Source organism: Lonchura striata, chromosome Z (assembly GCF_050655825.1).
Source record: "Lonchura striata isolate lonStrDom1 chromosome Z, ASM5065582v1, whole genome shotgun sequence".
Taxonomy (NCBI): domain Eukaryota; kingdom Metazoa; phylum Chordata; class Aves; order Passeriformes; family Estrildidae; genus Lonchura; species Lonchura striata.
In genome coordinates, this window is record NC_140740.1 from 77,010,952 (window position 1) to 77,023,795 (window position 12,844).

The 12,844-nt window shown below is 41.4% G+C and overlaps 1 long non-coding RNA gene across 1 annotated transcript in view; it reads right to left on the reverse strand.

Moving 5' to 3' along the window:
• LOC116184646 (uncharacterized) overlaps positions 1-10,921 on the reverse strand; it is a 71,927-nt gene extending 61,006 nt beyond the window's left edge. The window contains exon 1 of the long non-coding RNA XR_014951468.1: positions 5,760-10,921. This is a non-coding gene — a long non-coding RNA (uncharacterized LOC116184646). The remainder of the gene's footprint in view (positions 1-5,759) is intronic.
• Between the last annotated feature and the right edge of the window lie 1,923 nt (positions 10,922-12,844).

Sequence of the window (12,844 nt, forward strand, 5' to 3'; positions counted from 1 at the left end):
ACTTTCTGTCTCTCTCATCACTCAACTACTCAATAGATTGCCAATGACCAACAAAATGAGGCTAAAGCTGAGGTAGGGATAATGGCACAAAAGACCTTTTCAAAATGTTCAGCAACTTTAGCTGCTGGTAGGTGTACAGGGCATTTTGTAGTTTGAGAATTCATCTAGATTTGTCACTGCTTTACTGTAGTCAGGAACAGTGGCTGAAGTATCATTCCAGTTCCTTGGGTTATAGTGTTTTTTGTTTAAACCCTTTTTGGTTTCATTTGACACCGTATGAGAAATTCAGCTGCCCAAATGGATGTCTAATTTCAGGTGCTCTCATGAGCCATGCCTAACCATCAGCTGTGATCTTTGAGGGCTACAGAGCTCCCACAAGCACTGCATGAGGGTTTCAGGAGTCTACTGCAGCCTCGTGCCTCGATGGAGCTGCAGTTGGTGCTGCAGTTGATGTCTCCCATGAGGTACCTTAGTTACAGCACTGCTGCTGTGCTGTGGAGTAATAGCTCTGACTTTTTACCAGTTCCAAGCTGCTAAGAGGAAATCCATGTGTTGTTGCACAGGATGAAAAGTCCAACAAAGACAAATCATATCGTTCCTTGTGCTTTTAGCTGGGATTTAGGAAGAAATTACTTCAAAGCATTCCACATGGAGTTTGTTCAGCCTTGAGCTCCAAGTGTTTATTGCTCACTTTTCTGAGGTCCAGAGTGCTCAATCCTACTGCAAACTTCATCTACTGCCTCACTGAAAGCCTCCTCTACTCCTCAGTGGAGAAGGGTCCCATGGAAGTGTCAGCCCTCTGCATATCTATGGATATTCTCAGTTCAGTCACAGAGAAAATGAGAGATTTCTACCAGGCTGAACCTGGGAAAGAGTCAGAAAGGAATGTAAATAATTCTCTATTTTTCTTATTGTTCGCATTGTTTATAGATAAGTTCTGCCACTGTGCATCATTCAGCACACACTAAGGGTTTGAGATGTTTTTATTTTAAGAGCAGTGAAATTGGTCTGCACAATGTGCTCTATAAAAAGAGTGGTGTATTTAAAATAAATCAGTTCTCTTCTCGCCATCTGACTTGGAGTCTTCATTATTACTGTCCTGCCTCAACAGTGACACAGACCCATTGAGGGCTGCAGGGCTAGGTCCCAGCCTACAGCATATCCCCACTGCCCACTGCTCTCAGCCCTGATCTTCTGCTAGCCAGAAATTGCCACAGCCAGGTTCCTGTGTAGCCAGGTTTGTGCACAGGCACATGTTGACTCTCCATAATTCCTGTGAAACCAGCTCTGCACTGTGGTCATGACTCCTCTCAGTGCTTGGCACAGGCTCTCCCAGTTGAGAACATGAAGCAAAACAAAGCAAAGCCCTCTGCCACCCCTGTCTGAGCTTTTTAACTTTGTAACTACAAAAATTGTCACTTGTAAAGTCAGTGTCCTTCTGTAAGTCTACTTAGAAGAATAATCTATTAACTGTCAAAACATAAGCAAGTTTCAAACTTTCAAAACTCAGCAAGAGAATTTATCAGTAAGCATGTAAATGAAGACCTGCAGAGAAATATCTTTCCCTTCATTGGGAATTAAAACTCTCCTACCTGAAAGGATATCTTTACTTCACATTCTGTCTCTAGTCCCTTTATACCCATCACTTCAGATGATGTTCACCCTTTTCTTACCATATCTGTCTTGAAAGGTTGTCCTCTGCCATGCCTTCTATTTGTCATGCCTGATTTAGATCTAAATTTTTTGGGGCAGGGAAAATATCTATATTTGTAAAGTGCCCAGTAAACTTAGGGTGCTGTATAATTTACGATTGTAAATGCAGGACATATTTCAGTTTGACATTCCAACTTATATTTTCAAAGCCATAAATAAAATATTTATGAGCAAGATCTTGAACGTTTTATTTTTAACATGTTATACTTGAATGCTTAATTCAAGGATGGATAAATATTGAAGTTATTTGGGCAGAACAGAGTCCTTACTTTCTCCTTCTTGAGGCAATAATGAGGGTCCAATGCCCCCTTCATTTCCAGAAAAGGGATATTATACTCTGCTTATGAGGATCCAGTGTCACCAGGAGGAGTCAGCAATGATGGCTCCAGCTAAAAATGGTTTTGGAAAGGACAACCAATGATCCCCTTTCAAAAGCACTTGTGAACTAAGCTGATATACAGAAATGTTATTTTGATACAGCACAGAGTGAGTATGAATGTCCATTTCTTAAGAAAACATTTGAGTGCTGCAGTTGCTCTCTTGTCCCATATGGTTATGCTTTTCAGCATGGCTTGAACTTGAAGCCTTTCCCATTTGTAAAAGAATAATCCCTTAACAAAATCTTTTTTCAAAAAATATTCAATTCCTTTTGCAATTCACATTTGAGAATCTGCTTCTGGTATTTTTCTAATCAGTTAATCTCTTGTTCTCAGTTTCCCTTGCTCCTTTCCTCTGTTCTATGTGCATTTTATACGCATAGCTTTGAAATCTTCCTAACTGGTTTGAGCGTGTGGAAAGGTTAGACTGCCTTGCTGTTGCTCCAAAGGATCTTTAGTTACTGCTATGACAGTCTATAAAGTCTCAGAGAACAGATGTGCTGCCTCTTTTTTACAGACTCAAACCCATCTTCTGTGTTAATTCTCTCACTGATAGTTTCCTGCTGCTTTTGCCTCTGTGAGACTGTCCTGGGCTGGGGATGGACAATGAAGTTATGTATCACATCATTATGAGAAAGAAAGATCCCTTTAAACATTGGAATATGTTCATGCTAAGTCCTCTGGGCCACCTGGCAAGGTAGCTGAGCTCGCCGGTGCTGGAAGCACAACTGCAGACAGATCATCTTCTTCTGCAGGTGGCATCCTGCAAACACTAAATACAAAATAAAGGCATATAAAATACATCTCCAACTGAAAAACTTTATCATTTAAGGCTGAAAATGAGTGTAAGCTAGATTTAAAATGTAACAGTGAAGATTCAGAAACAATATATGACTGAAAAAAAAGAATAATACAAAATATATATGAATGTGAACCTCCAGCATTCAATTCTGCATGATATAGGTCCAGTGACAGAGTTTTATTATACGAATTTCAGTCTCACTGATTAATGGAAAACTTCTGTGCATACTTTAAGCTTTCAAATGGTTCTTTCAGCTTCCTTGGGACTAAGCAGGTGTTAAAGTTTCTTCATATGCTTGAGGACTTACCTGAGTTTACACTGAGGCAGGCTGCTCCCTGCCACTGTCAGATGGACTAAGACCCTCCTGATTTGTCTAAGCACTGCTCAGTCTGTAGATTGCCAGTATCTGCTTCTCACCTCTGCACAAGTTTTTTTTTGCTTGACTAGCTGGCAGGACAAGTATTGGCCAGACTGTTTCAGATGCAGCTACCCACACGTATTCCAGTCTTATCTAAGTGGACTGATTTCTTCCCACCAGTTGTCATGAGAAGGCAGCTCGTGAAACCGATGTTTAGCTCCTGGTCTTGAAAATTCTAAATTTCTGAAACCCAAATCACAGCAAACCTATGATAAAATCCTGTGGATATTATCAAAATTTCTGTAAGAGCTAGGACTATTTAATCATGGTCTACAGACCACTAGAATGTTCTTTAGCTTTCCAAACACCATGGCTGGATATTATACCAGTATAGCTTTCTGCTAATCCTAATCCTGATCAGTGCTGGGAACAGTGATTACATATACCTTCAAATCTGTTTAAAAAGTCTCAGAGTTGCTTCATAGTCAACGGAAGTCAAAGGTATTCGGTGTCTTGATGCTGAGCATAGAAATGTGTGTGAGTGAAACCTACCCAACATTGCCATCACGTTGCTCTCTGTAAATGCCTGTGCAGAGGCACCAGGGCGGGGTGGACACAGACCACAGCTCTGTCCACAATGGCTTTACACAGAGTGCTGGAAATACCAAGAATCATAGCCAAAGTCATCAGGGATTCCCTCAACCCCACTTCCCTCCCTCTCTCTGCAATTCCTTACAGGCCTTCCAGGCATAACAGCAACCATTTAAAAAATTAGGCTCCTTAAATAAGAGGAAAGATCACAGACTTGGACTCTTTTTTGAGTTTGCCCAACAACAGCCATCGTCTGGCTATCCATCTCCATGCAGTGAGTAACTTAGATCTTAAAGAGAGCTTTATTTACTGTCCTCTCACATAAAAGCAGACTAAGAAAGAGCTATTTATGTGCCACTAAAACTAAAGCAGCACAAAGATAATTTAATCTAACATCAGAAAAAAATTCTACACTCAGGAAGGCTTATTATAGTTTTTACTAGTTCAAAGTCCAGGAATCCTAATGTATTTCGGCAGCTAATAAAATAACTCTTTGGGATTATTAAAACTTCCAATTCATTGCGCTTATACATTCTAGGGATTAAAAGGACAAATTCATCAATGCTCTGAAAAATGCTGTCTAAAGTAGCATCATTCCACCTGAAAAGAAATTGACTGTATTATTACCAATACCTAGTTGTGATACAGTAGACCCTGAGGTGATTCACAAAGAATTCGGCAATTGGGAATTTCAGCACAGTCTTGGTGAAGGTCACAGAGCACAAACCTGCTTTAGAGCAGCAGGGAAGTGTGCCCAGCAATGCACACAGTTACCAGGCTGGTTTATGTGTGCAGGTCTGCTTTGTTGCACAGAGATGAACAAGAAGAACACCTTGTCATCTGGGTGCTGCTTCATGTTCAGGTTTCTAAGACTGCCAGTGGTAGCTAATGAAAAGTACAAGATTAAATCCAAGTGTTCTGAGCCTGTCATGTCCATCAATGTGTAATCTGCACCCCACCTCTCAGTAAATCCGCTGATCATGTAGTGCAAAACAGCACACGCTATTTGCTTTGCAAGAAAAATGTGATTGAACTTCTGAGATAAGACATGATCTTCTTGCTAAAATGGTAGATGAACTTTTCAGGCAGGGACCGAAGAGGAAGAGGCGTACTGAAACACAGGAAGGCAGAATGCCAAGGTTTGCTTTCTGGAATAATGACCTAAAAATACGAGTGATTCTAGAGCATGCCTGTGTAGTGCTTACTAAGCTGCCCAAAGTAGGCATTTGTGGGATGCTGCTTGAATCAGAGGAAGGCAGGTGGTCCTTTATTGCTTGTTTATTTTTTGTGTGCCTTGTTTGAGATTTCCAGATGGCATGGCTCAGGGATCTCAAGAGCTGCTGTCCGAGGAGATTGGGAGTGTGGAAGTGATGGGGTCCAATTCCTTTTTAAATGCTGGCTTGGTAGAGTGGCTCCTTTCTGTGCCTAGCTCCTGTTTGCCCCTGGCTTTTACTCTTACATTCATCCATGTTGAGCCAATGCAGGATATCTAGAGATAGGGACTCGCCTCTCAGAAACTCTATTTCACCTTGACACACAACTATTGCTCCTGTAGTTGTTATTAGTTGTAGCCTCCCCCTTCTGCTGTACAAACAACAAATAATAAGCACCAGGCAGTAAAAAGGGCCATCTTACAGTTACATATTTTGGTCACACTGTAATGACATAAACAGGAGAAATGTCTGACTACTGACCACCCCTGCAGGTGTTATGCAGGAGGGTGGATGCTGTTGTTTCTCTCAGTGCTGCTACAGCTGTTGTTTCCCAACAGGGCTATGCTGCCAATTTTTTAACTCCATCTGTTAGACAGGTCTCACTTCCTGTGTAAAATATACATTAGTGTATATACACACATAATTATATAGTTCCCACAGTTTGCCTTTCTTCCTGCCCCTCCTCAAACTTTGTGGTACTTTACCTGGCTAAAGCTTGCTTTGTTGGTCCTCAGCTTAGAATGGCATTTGCAGAGGGTGGATTTCTGGCTGGCCTGGGGAGAAGCTGCCACTTTTACGGTGGATAAACTGGTTGTGCTGCTCTCCTTCTGAGCCCACTCCCTGGACTTGAGCTCCACTTCCTCTGCAAAGGGGAGATGGAAACTGCTTAGGGGAAGGAGGACAATGAGCAGCACAGCTTTCATGTCTAATTAACTTGTGAAATACAGCTGGGTGCAATGAACACTAAGGAAACACTGAGATTCAAAATTCAGCAGTGGCAATGCAAATGTACCACAACTGGAGAACAAAGCATGAGGAAAACACACACCAAAACTTCCTTCACACCCCAAATATTTTTTGTTGTTGTTGCTTAATTACATTGTCGTTTACAATTTTTTTCAGGAGACCTCTAATAAGGAGTCTCTACATAGATCATTATTAGTGTGAGAATTAACAGCACTTTGTTAATTGCTAAGATTGGTTGCAGTAATGCTTCTTTTGCTTACTATTTTATAAAATTTTTAGAGTTTTGCTGCCTACTATGTTTTTGTATTTTTCATATTAATAGCACCACACAAATACACCACAACCAGCCTAGCAAGAGCTGTAATTTCCTAACTGAATGTAAAATCATATTCAAATTGATAGCAGTCTCCCACCCTTTAGCTTGCCTCTGCATGCTCATTGGAATTTTGCTTTGACTGTGAACCAAAGTTTGATGAAAAAATCTTCACCTCTCATGTTTGCATCCTGTAAATGTTATGTCTTAAATCCCTCTTTTTTTTCCACATGACTTCATGTGCTAACAATTTGACTTAATGGGCAGCTACAATAAATGTACAGTATGGAAATATTGTTGTAAGTCTGCTAGAACATTCCCATGCTTAAACAAAATGTTGCATTGAAAGAGATGTAAAACATATAATTACACTGAAGCCTTGAACAAAATCCTGGTTCTTATTTAATTTTTACCCTTTTTTGGACAATGTGAGTAGTCCTTGTTTATGTCTTCTTTTTGAACAATATTGCTGAGCTTTTAAGTGTTAGAGCTTTGCTTTCCCTGTCATCATCCATAGATGCTACTAAAAGAAATAGGTTTCCTTGTGTATAGTTTGTTTTATTTGAAGGTCTGCCAGATTTCTTATGCATTAAAGTTATTTTAAAAATAATTATATGTCCATTGGTAATTTTATCTGGGAATTTAATTTACTAGAGGCAACAAAGAAGCAGAGCCTAGAATTAAATCAATGAGATTTCCTCTCTAGTATATTTACAAATCTTAAACAAGTTAAACCTGCCTTCTCATCTGCCTCAGTGCCATCCTGTTCTGTTTTTCTTGCCTACAAATGCATAAGTCATGGGTGCAAGTGCACATTCTACGTATAAGGGTTGATACTTGTTTTTTAATGTGTTTTAGCTCCTTTGCAAGCCACATCTTCTAAAGATTAAAGAAATACGTTAGTGTTGACTTATAAACTAAAGAGCTCCAGTCTGTCTTGTCCCCAGCCTCCGGGCTTTGGAGAAGTGAGTGTGTTTGCTGCATTTCAGGGAGTACCTGAGTGTCATTTGCAGGTCTCTGCCTGAGGTTTTGTGAGCTGCCATGTTTATGCTCTGCATTTTCCACTGATCTGCTAATGCTAGCCAGGATTTCTTTCCTGACCATGGGCTCTCTCTGTGACCTGTGTTTTCTCTCCTGCATCCCTGCCTTCTCTTTTGAGACACAGTGTAAGCCCTGAAATTCTCCCTGGCTGTAGTGTGTCACAGTGGACTGAACATGGCATGGTCCTGCCTCATGAGCTGTGAGACAACTGCATCTCAGAATTCATGCTGTCAACAGCATTACCAAAGTGGGAATACTTCCTGTTGACCCACATGTTTTGGTTTGTCAGGCAGACATTTACATTATTTATGAAAATGGAAATGAAATATTTTCTGCCGCAAGCAGATTTTATTTTTTGATTGAGACTTCATTTTTCCTCCAAGAAGGCTTTGATTAGAAGTCCTCTGAGCTATCACTGCTCTGCTTCCCTACCTAGTTAGTTTTAGATGTTGCTCTTGAGGTTTATGCTAAACTACCCTTTTTTATTTCTGGGCTAGGGAGCTTATGTCTGCTTTTATCATTGTTTGCATCTTGGTATGCTTCAGGAAAATGTTTCCTTTCAGCATTAATGTTGCAGGGAGGCCTGGGCAGCCTACAAAAGGCAAGATGGGACATTTTGCATCAGTGATCAAAAGCATTTAAAAGGTCCTTGCTCTTGACAACATAGCTCATTTTTTAAAAAATGAGATAACAGTTATTCTTGTAAAAGTCTGTTATGCCAAGGGATGAGAAAGGACTGAAAATCCCACAGGAAATGTTGGCAAGCCTGAACCTGGTCTGGTCTCCAACAAGGAATGCAGCACTGCCCTGGGTCCTGGCTCACAAATACCATTCCTGAGCAGGCACACATGCTCTGAGGTCTCCTGCTTGCTTTACAGGACTCAGCATCACAGACTCTCTCTCCTGAGCAGCTCCCAAGAATATTTTGGAAAACTTCTTCAAAACACTATTTGAAGCAGTTTGTAGCACCCGCACAATAATAGCACTATCACACTGTTTTACAAGGCCATAATTTGGTTCCCTCCCTGGCATAAACCAGGAAAACTTTATTCTGGTAGTTCCTCCACTTGGTGACTGGCTTACTGCCTTGTAAAACAGCACGATGGGACTATTACTGGGGGAGGAAGGGACAGGCATGAGGAGAGCTGATTGGTTGACGCTCTTTTTTATTTAGCAAAATATTTTTCTTCTTGGAACTAACATATAAAACAAATGTTTGCAACTGTAACACCTCATAACTTACTTTCCCCCCACAATCCAAAATAATTTTAATGCAGTTTGCTTAATTTATGACCAACTCACCTATACAATTATTCATTGCTAATACACCACCATAAACAAGGAGGACGTGGCCACCACGTAGAGTGGAGGAGGACAAGGTGGCCATGACACCTGATGGGAGGAGCAGGAGCATCTGCATCAGAGGGAGCAGTGTCTGCAGGAGGGTTTGCAGTCCCTTGGCTTCCTGCAAGTCTGTGCTGGCTGGAAAGGCATGTGACATTTCATAACACTGGCAGTGTTCTTCTAATACCTCATGGCCCCTTCTGAAAAATTTGTTCACTTATACCTGCAAGGCTTCTACCTGATAGGGTACAGTCCCAGTTTGATAAACAAGCATTTTGGTCAGAGGGGGGCAAAGACATGCACTGGCTAGCATTTGGCCACCAGCAACAGTACTGATTCCATGGACCAGCCCTTTGCTGTCAATTCTGCTTTGTTCCCATTGCAGACAGCATAAGGGTTCCTCTCCTAGTGATGTCCTACATGCCAGAGGGAACCCAGGATGCTGCAAGCAGCTCTGAGCATTAAAAGAGTTCAGCTGTAATGCCTGAGCAAGGCTGTGCTACCACCACAGCACAAATATTTTACAACACCTTTACTTTAAAATTATTTTGTGATAAAATGACTCTTAAAAAAAAAAAAATTGCTGTCAGGAATTCAGAGCCAGTGCTTCTGTGTGTATAAAATTTCTCATTATTCTCTTTCTTTCACTGTTCAACATATTCAGCTTGGACCAATTAATTGTCAGCCCAAAGCTCATCTATGCATAGCAAAAAGACCACTCCTCTGGAGTAATGCCACCTGTGCTTAGTTCCTGGCTAATGTGATCCTGATTAGCTTTGTCTCCTCATACCAAATCAGACCCAGTCTTTGCAGAGAATATAAGGAACAGCACCATTGCAAAGAACAAACTTTGATAAACTACCAACTGTAGTTGTTAGTTTTGACAACTAGTAGTCAAAGTTTTGACAACTTGTAGTTAAAAGTTTTGACAACTTCTTTTCTTTTTTTTTTTTTTTTTCTGTCAAAGTTGGGTTTTCTTCAATTGAAATTCTGAGAGCATCTGCCCAGTACAAAGTCAGTGTACTGCTGCTACTGCTCTGATAGTGGCAGTCTTTTTGCAAGCTTTCCCAGGAATCTAGATGGTGTGGAAATTCCTTGCAGATATGAATGTTGTTTAAGTTTCATTTCCTTCCTTCATGCATCCTCTGACACAAGGGGCCTTTAGAGGATGGGTCAATATTACTTCAACACAAGGGCATACTCCAGCAGTACCTGCCTGGTGTGGGACCCAGAAAGCTGCAGGGAGCAGTAACAAAACAAGGTCTGCAGCCTGATACAAGCTTTGCTAAGACTAAGTCAAAACAGGTAATTAGCTTCTGTCACTTCCCACTCTTAACCTGGCCTTGTACAGTTAATATGTAATACTTATAAATGTCATATATCTTGATTAACAGCATTTGCTCTTCTACCATGCGAATTTGCCAAATTTCTTGCTAGCTGCACTTGCTCCCTAAACCACTCTCGAATGATTGCTTTCTACTCCACTGACCTGACTAAAAGTTGCCTTGAAGGCACATTAAGTCACAGATGTGAAGGCCTATCAGGAGAGTGGGATTGATCTTGTCAGTTCTCTTTTTTGCTTTACATCTCTGGTTTGAGTTGCTCATAAGTGTTATTGCACTGATTAGCGACTGCCTTTGAGACAGGCTTTGCCCTGCCAATCCCTGCTGTGCCCTGGTGATGCTCCCTTGCCTGATTTTGCAGTGGCAGGTCGTATCTCACCTGCCTGTTGCAATTTCTGCTGTGGCAGAGCAGAGTGAGCCACTGTGGTTCACATCCCACTGCATCCCTTCTGATCCAGCTACAGAGCTTTCTGCAGTGAGCACCAGTAGCTGGATGGGAATGGTGGCAGCTGAGAGGCAGGTTAGATCATCCAGACCCCTCTCAGCTGCAGGGGTAGTAACCTGCAGATCTGGAGCATTAACCAGAGCTAATTCCCATATGGGCTTGAGATGCCCTTAAGGGGCAGCATGCCAATGTGTTTCCAGCAGACCCAGATAAATGCATCAGAAAAAAACTCTGCGTGTTCGATCTTGAAAATGGCCGGGTAGCTGTACAGCAGTAATTCAAATCCTTTCCAAACCCCACCAGTAAGTTTCCCTGTTAAGTCTGACCTGCTCGAAATCTCTGAAAATGTGATCCACTCTGTGGGCCTTGGGGTGGCAAGGCAGGGTTCAGGCTGTGCTGTTCCCACCCTGTGGCAGCAGCCTGGGAGCCTGGCGTGCCTCTGTGCAGTGAGAGCCCCGCTGTCCCCAGGCTGCTGCCAGGCCCTGGCCACAGCAATTCCTGTCCTGACAGCCACTGGGCAGCCACTTGTGGGAGGATTCTGGGTTGTGTTGTCAATGTCAATATTTCTTACAAGAAAATGGAACTTTTTATTTAAATTGTGGAATTCTTCTCTCTAAGGAAAGCATGGAAAAAATTACATGAGCTCACAGATTAAAATCTAACAAGTTTATTCAAATTTCAGATCACTTCTTTTTACTACTTTTTTTTTCTTTTCAGTTGAAGGAAACATTTTGTACCGAAGGGACAGTCTAGTTCCCATTTGTTAATGTTCCCAGTGCACCATGTGCATCTTGGCTGTGTCTCAGAGAGACTCTTCAGAGTGCTGCTGACAGGATTTAAAGCTCGCCAGTGCTGCTGGGCTGAGTTTAAAGCTTGGGCTTTAAAGCCAGAAGCCGTGGGGGCTGTCTGTGTTTGCATGCATAGTTAATCAGACATCGATTAACATCCTTAGCACAACAAATCCCTGTGGATCACAATTTAATGGATCCGTTCTGGGTCACAGGCATAGTGTGGCCCACTTGAGCTCACAGAAAACTGGCTTCTGACAGTGAAGTGGGGTTGTTTCTTGTCATATCATCAGCACTTCATACATGTTTCCTGATTTTATAAACACATTTGAGAGAGGGACTTTTATGTATCAACCATTTTCTCCATCATTCCCCCTCCATGATGCAAATGTTGTTAACAACTTTTTTCCTGTTCTTCAGAGCTTTCAGTTAAATCCACAAGTGATCATTTCACTGGCCCAGTGCTCCCACTCTGTGAGATTGCACACCTGGAGATTTTTACAGGAGTTTCGTTTTGGTGTAATTCCCACAGGGTTTTGTACCCCTCTCTTAACAAAAATCAGAATAGCTTACATTCCTGCACCATGCTTTTCCTCCCAAAGGACCCTAAAACCATTTACAAACTATAAAAAGCTGCTTTTTCTCTAAACAAAAATCACTTTTCCCATCAGTAAAGTGCAGCCACCTGGAGGGAAGGGAGAGTGTCGAGCAGCAGCTGCTTAAAAACTCCCAATATTGTTACATTTTAAGCTGAAAAGTGGTAAGTACTAATATCCAGCTGAATGTATGGCTGGCATTTCAGAAAGTAGGATGTAGTTTTTCAAACTGTAATTTGACCTAGAGAACATACCCAGCTCTTGCCCCAAGTACAAAGAGGCATTTAATTTTAGCACGCAGTCAAACAAGCAACTTATGACGACTTATAAAGAAAACTAGGACCTCTGGCAGGAAATTATCCTAAAGTTATGCAGAAAGAAAGAAAAGAACAAAGTGGATAATCACCTCCCAAGCACAACTGTGTAGTATTATTTCATGAAGGACTATGTGCTAAGCAATCTCAGGCTGTTTGTTTTTCGAGTCTCAGATAATTGCAGCCCAAGGGGATAGGCTGCAACAATGATCAAGATGACACTCAGAAAAATTGTCTGTCTCATCACTGTCTGAATATACTAAAAATTACTGTAATAATGATGATGATGACGATGACGATGATGATAATAGCAGCAGCAACAATAATAATAATAAAACCCCAACAACAACCATTGATGGTACAAATTAAACTCAGTTCATGTGAACATGCTTGAGGCTGGTTTTCTTTGTTTTCAGAGATTACTTTTTGATGACTCAGAAGTGCTGAGCTCTACTATGGCAGGTTGTGTACTTGGGAACATGTACATGAAAAGTACAGAAAAAGCACCCTGTGTCTGGAGTTATCATGTGCAAATTACCCAATTACAGGTGATGTGCCAAGGGAGAAATCTATATGCATTTTAAAATGCTGTGACAAGAGTACAGATTTTAAATGTGCACCCTACTGGAAAGGAGTTTC